Source organism: Tinamus guttatus, unplaced genomic scaffold, assembly GCF_059628265.1.
Source record: "Tinamus guttatus ecotype Peru unplaced genomic scaffold, ASM5962826v1 Tinamus_guttatus_pri_ptg000133l, whole genome shotgun sequence".
Classification (NCBI taxonomy): Eukaryota; Metazoa; Chordata; class Aves; order Tinamiformes; family Tinamidae; genus Tinamus; species Tinamus guttatus.
In genome coordinates, this window is record NW_028288667.1 from 2,898,351 (window position 1) to 2,904,350 (window position 6,000).

Genomic DNA, 6,000 nt, shown 5'->3' on the forward strand with positions numbered 1-6,000 from the left:
GTTGTGCAGTATTTTTAATATATTGGAAGAACACTGTCTAGATACGAATCGACCATCTCAAAGGTGAGACTGATGGATCCCCTTTGCAGTTCCTGCTTCACATCCCCATGATTTAATATTGCAGAAATCAAAAGACTTGATGAACTAGCACCTCTGCTTACAAATCACTAGGGGTGAGTCTCCCATATAATAAAAACTGTAATATTTTTCCATTTAATGGTTGAGCTTTTACTCTTCATCTGATTTCTAGACCCATGAAATTTGAGGAACTTTGAAACCAGAAAGCTGCAGGTCTCCTGTGGTTGCATGAAGCTTCTGTGGCCTCATGAAGAAGAATATGCTCAATTTTCAAGTCAGCAAGGATGCTAAATACACACGTGCCCACCCACATGGGCAGTTACATCTCCTCAGCTTGGTGGCACGTGTGGGGTGTCTTCTGTTGGCTTCTGCTGAGCAAAGCAGGAGGGTCAGCACCAGCTCTGCTCTTGGTGTCACTTCTCAGGCACTGCAGGTAGGACTGGTAACACCTAACGTAGAGGGAACAAAAAGCCGTAACCCGTATCCAGACGGACTGCATGGCCAGTGACACCAGTGGGGACAAGGTGGCTCCTGTGGGTGTTAGCAGTGGGAGCCGGATGCACACAGGGATAACTGGGCCAATGCTAGGAGCTCTAGGAGAAAATCTCCCTATTAAAATTCTGGCCGTGCCTAAAGCTGTTCTTCATGCAGTCAAGCATGTCCTCTGCTTTTCTTCTTCTTTTTTTTTAATATTAGACACTTAGACCTCTTCTCTTGCTTTCTTTGTTTCTATTAATTACCTTTGATTTCCTTTTGCTTCTTTATCAGCTTTGATTATTTTGTCTGTAAAACTTCAGATCGGCTTTCCAAAGTAACAAATTTAAAGGGAAGCTTTTTTCTTAGCTCGCTGACACTGAAACAATGAATATGAATCAGAATTTCCATTCCTTTTTTTTCCACATCCATTTGCTTGATAGAACAGGCTTGCCAGACTAGTTTTACTTTGATAAACCTAATAAGGAAAAAGCACTTTCTAGCTCTGTATTATTTTATGCCTTGTTTGTGACTTCAGAACCCTTTCTACGGGTCTAAAGACAATTTATGCTTTATTGCCCTTGAGTCGTTTTACGAGAGCACTTGTGTTTTCCCAGACATAAATATGTCCCTCCATAACATGATGAATATTCAACAGGGGCTCGAATGGAAACGAAGGGGGACGCTGCGACCCCGGCGGCTCCGCTTGGCGCGGAGGAAGCCGAGACATTGGAGCGCTCCCGCCGTGGGCGCAGGGCTCTTCTTGCAACCACTTTCTCCCTGGGTGAATTTTGGTGCTCACCTCACCGAGGCGTTTCCTCATTTCATCTCTGCTTCCCTTGCTGAACTAGGTATTTTTCCAGGGGAAAAATGTGTGTCCATTGCAAGTGGTAACATGGGTCATTAAGTAGCTGGAGATGGGGCTGCCCTCCCAAGGGGACAGCACTGTCTGCAGCGGCCTTGGCATCCTGCTCTTTGCAGCAGAGGCTACATGGATGTTTGCATGGAGGCAGCCTCTGTTATTATTCTTTTTTACTATAGATATTTACTACTTATTGGTTGGATTCCCTCAATTCATGTTGCATTTGTTTTGGTGCCATCTACTACCTACGACTGCTGCAAAGGGCGGCGCAAGGAGGGCACGATGCAAATGCAGGTAGTCTTTACCAAGCGGGTGGATTAACTTATGCCTACTGTACGACAACTGCTTTTTCATGTACAGAATGCTCATTTGTCAGATAATAGAAAAATGGCTCTATCTGGATGATACCTACGAATACGAGATGGATGACTAGATTAAGTGCTGCTGGCCCAGGCAGAAATAGCTGTAAAGTGGCACGATACAGATAGCATAAATCTGCTGGCTCTTAGTTTAACTTACATATGTTCTAAGCTAATATAAAAACTAAGTCCCAAGGTTTTTGTGGAGATGAAAGGGCCTCGACCAGTGGATGGGCACCTTTGCATGCTCCAAGCTACTGGGCTGTATTTCCCAATGACTTTGCCGGGTAGCTCATTACTGCATGCAGCTCTGGGATGATTTTATGGTAAAAATGTGGCTTGCCAGAGCCTCCTGGAGCCCCACCGAGACCTCAGTGCGTATCGGTGGGTAATATAAGTAACAACATCTCTTTGCTTTCCCACTTTCTTCACCATGTTGATTTTCCAACCCTGAGGAACACTTTTCCTTGCCCTGCCGACAGTGTGGGCTTCCCTGCGGATCCCCATCAGGAACATGTGCCTTTTACTTTCTGGGGTGCTCCCAGGCTCTGCCCTTTGCAAAGTCCTTGCTGGGTCACTCAGTCTTTACTGCTACTGCTCCTCTTCCTTGTGGAGACACTAGAGAGTCTTGGAAATGGTAATTAAAGAAATCAATACGCAACATTGCCACTGCCTTGCAGCTCATAGGTGTTTCCCACTGCCCACCCTCAATGCCAGAAATGCAGAAATTAGAGAAAATGGGAGCAGCTTTGATTGCAACGTGTGGTCCAGCCTCACTGGAGCCAACCCTGCTGTCCTTCAAATCAACAGCAAAGCGACTCGTGTCCTCAAGGGAGTAGGGATTTCAGCTCCTTGCCATTGCACTGTTTCTAATTAAAAAGCAACCAAAATCCCTTCCTGCTTCCCTGGACATTCCTCCAAGCTGTAGGCAGGCATCAGGATGTGGCTGTTCACCATGTGGTGGGAGGATGCTGCTGCCGTCCTGGCTGCAGCCTGGGGCATTGACCTGCCCCAAACTTTGCAAATCTGCCCCCCGTGAGCCGGGCCCCGTTTGGTTCTTGTCTCCAGAACGCTCTGGATAATGTCAGTACACATATGCTAGAGAAAAACAGCCTTAACGGCATCGTGCTGTTGTCTGAAAGGCCAAGTGCCCAGTGAAGGCCTTTTACCTTCACTGTCTCACCCCAACCTTGCCGTGGATGCGGTACCCCAAGCCCTGCTCTCTCGCCTCTGCTCATTTTGCATATATTATTTAGTTTTTAATTGGTATCTCTCTATCCTGTCTGCTCGCTTTGAATCTATTATTAAGTTTTTATTGGTACCAAAGGATCGTAATTAAATCTCGTGCCAACCGCGGATGAGCCCTATCTCGGTGAGGGGATCTCATGGCAGGGAGACGAGCGGGTTTCATTAGCGGTGTCACCTCCAGCGCGCGCTGTCGACGGGGACACCGGCGTTCCCCACTGCAGCTGCAGGCCTGTCCTACCGCCCTCAGAGTGCGCGATATTAGGGATAAACTGGAAAATAATTAAAGGCCTGGTGACAACTTGATAACACTGAATAATTAAAGTGCTGGTGATGGATCCTGAATTTTAATTCCCTCTCTAGAGCTGGTAGGAGAAAGTGAGGGTAAAAGTGTCACTGCTTTGGGAAAGCTCCTTCATAAAGTTATGATTTAACCAGGGCAAGAAAGAAAAGGGCAAAAATTCAACAGGGCATTCAGTGTGCAGATAAGACCAGACCAAGTTTCGGGCCATAGGTTTGGGATACATTCCCAGGAAAACCTGTGCATGGAATTGGAGTTTTTAATTTATTTTTCACTTTTCCCTCCTCCAAGCAGGCGTTTTGCCCGGCTCGGCTCCGCTGGTGCCGTACGAGCGGAGCGGCGCAGAGGCAGGCTGTAAAGGGACTCGGGGCCCTGTATCTCTATCAGTTTTGATCAATTCTTCCGTCAGGTTAGCAATGCGCCCGGGAGCGTGCCGGTATGCTTTATGGACGCCTGGAAGTGCCTGCTGAGGCCCATCCATAAAGCTCAAATGGTTTCCTGCAAAACAGGCGTTTCGTTGTCGCCATGAGGAGACTGTCAAGCAGCAGAGAGAAAAAAAGAGAAGCACAAACACCCAGAGCGGCCCATAGGACCCGCTCCAGAGACTGCTGGCACCTGGGGCGGGAATGGTCTGAGGTGTCTCAGGGAAGTCTGCAGCATCCAGCATTCAAAGATCACAGGGAAAACAGAATCAGTTGCTATCTCAGTGCTAGTTTATTTTTCTCTCCAGTAACCCATCCACCATCTTGCTCAGGAAAAAAAAAAAAAAGTATGTATATGTGTATATATATCCTTGCACTTCTGTTTGTTTAACGAAATCCAAGAATCAATTTCTAGCGATTCTTGGACGTGCAATTTAAAACGCACAGCAGTCATCCCCCGCTTCATTCCTAAGACATAAATTGCTATGAACTGATGGCATTAGCTCAATGCTTTAAGCTTATAGCTTGAGAGATATACTTCACCCCCTAAATACTGAATGGTTCTCCCAGTTTTCTGGGTTTACCCTTATGCTGTAATATGATTTGACTTTCGGGCAATTTATCAAAGCCTTCATTTCCCAGGCATCTCAGAGGTACTAGCTGTTCCTTTACAGCATTAACTATCCTGCCTGAGACCTCACTGCAATCCCTCCTCTCTTCTCCCACCAGTCCTGGAGAGCTCTCAGGCAATTGCCTTTAAATGAGCCTATTTCTGTACCTCTTTCAAAGGCTCTTTTGCATTTTGAACCCTGGTGCAGGTGCTGGCTATCCCAGGATTTGCCAAAAGCCAGAAATATACCTTTAATAATAGCCTAGGAGAGAGTTTTTCACCTGGATCCTGGGACAACTTCTGATTTCACAGGGTGAGAGCAGAAATGCAGAAAAAAGCATCCTTGCACTACCACCTAGTGTGCAACTGGTGTAAAAGCCTCAGATTTAGTAAAATATACCCAGTGCCTGCCGTCTCCCAGCGCTTTCTGCTCCACTTTTCAGTGGCCTGGGAAAAATGGAAAAGAAACATGTGACCAGTTTTTGAAGGAATTTTAATCTAGCTTGGAGTAATCTTCGCTGGCTCCTGTCTGAGCTGTTTTTTGCTGCTGTTCTCTCCTTTCTGACTGCTCAGAGCCTTGGCTGCGGACAATGCGGCCGGATTTGGGACAGCCCTTTGGTCAGGGATGTGACAGACGATAACCTACTACCCAGGACAGCTTTAAGTCAAGTAAACACCGAGATCAGGCAGCACCCGGGACCTGCTATGTCTTTAATAGGATTAATGTGAAGCAGAATTTGTTCCTTCATGAGAACTATTCCCATCTTTAGCCACGGGGAAAACGAACGCTGCAAAACATCTGGCGATGTGCCCGTCCCCCAGAGCTCCCCTCTTGCAGAATGACATTTTTTGCACCATTCCCTTGCGATAGGAACTGAGTGTTATACCGGGCAGGTTTTGCCTCAGAGAGCAGCAGTCCTTAAGCGATTAGATAAATGTGCCTCTGAGCAAGGCGAGGAGCCAGTGGAGAGCACGGCTGGCGACCTATTTGTGCGGCCGTGGCCCACGCCGGCGGCCGCCGCACGGGTCAGCGCGGATTTAGCCTCCCGGCCAAGCCAAAGCCGCCGCCGCGGCCCGGCGCGCACAATGCGCCCTTGTTCCCCGCGGCGGGCAGAACAAGCGCCATTGTGGCGGGATAATGGGGCTCAGCGGGGGCGGACGGGGGCGCCTGCCCCTCGCGGCACCAGCGAACGCGTTGATAAAAGGAGCCGCGACGGAGGAGGCAGCTCCGCTGGCCACCGCCACCAAGGTACGGCCCGTCCCGTGAGGCGCCCGCGGGCAGGGGCGGCGCGGGCTGCGTGGGGGCTCGGCCGCCCGCGCCCAGGGCGCTTCCAGGAGGAGGCAGGAGCTCGGCAGCCTCAGGGTCGCCGTTGGCATCGCCTTGCAGCTCGCCAAGGAGCTCTCTTCTCCTCATGGATTTGAACCTTCGGGTTGAGATCGGCGGCGCGGCCCTTTCTTGCTTTGCTACTCCTGCCTTCTGCCTGAGGGTGGGGATGACTTGAATTGGCCCGAAAGCCAAATCTGCCGGGAAACGAGGTCACTCGCCCAGTGAAGCAGCTGGCCTGGCCGGCCTTGCCAAGGGGAAATCGTGCTCTTTTTTTATTAATGGGTGCTTTGCATTTCTTTTTTTACCGCCTCCCTTCTCCATC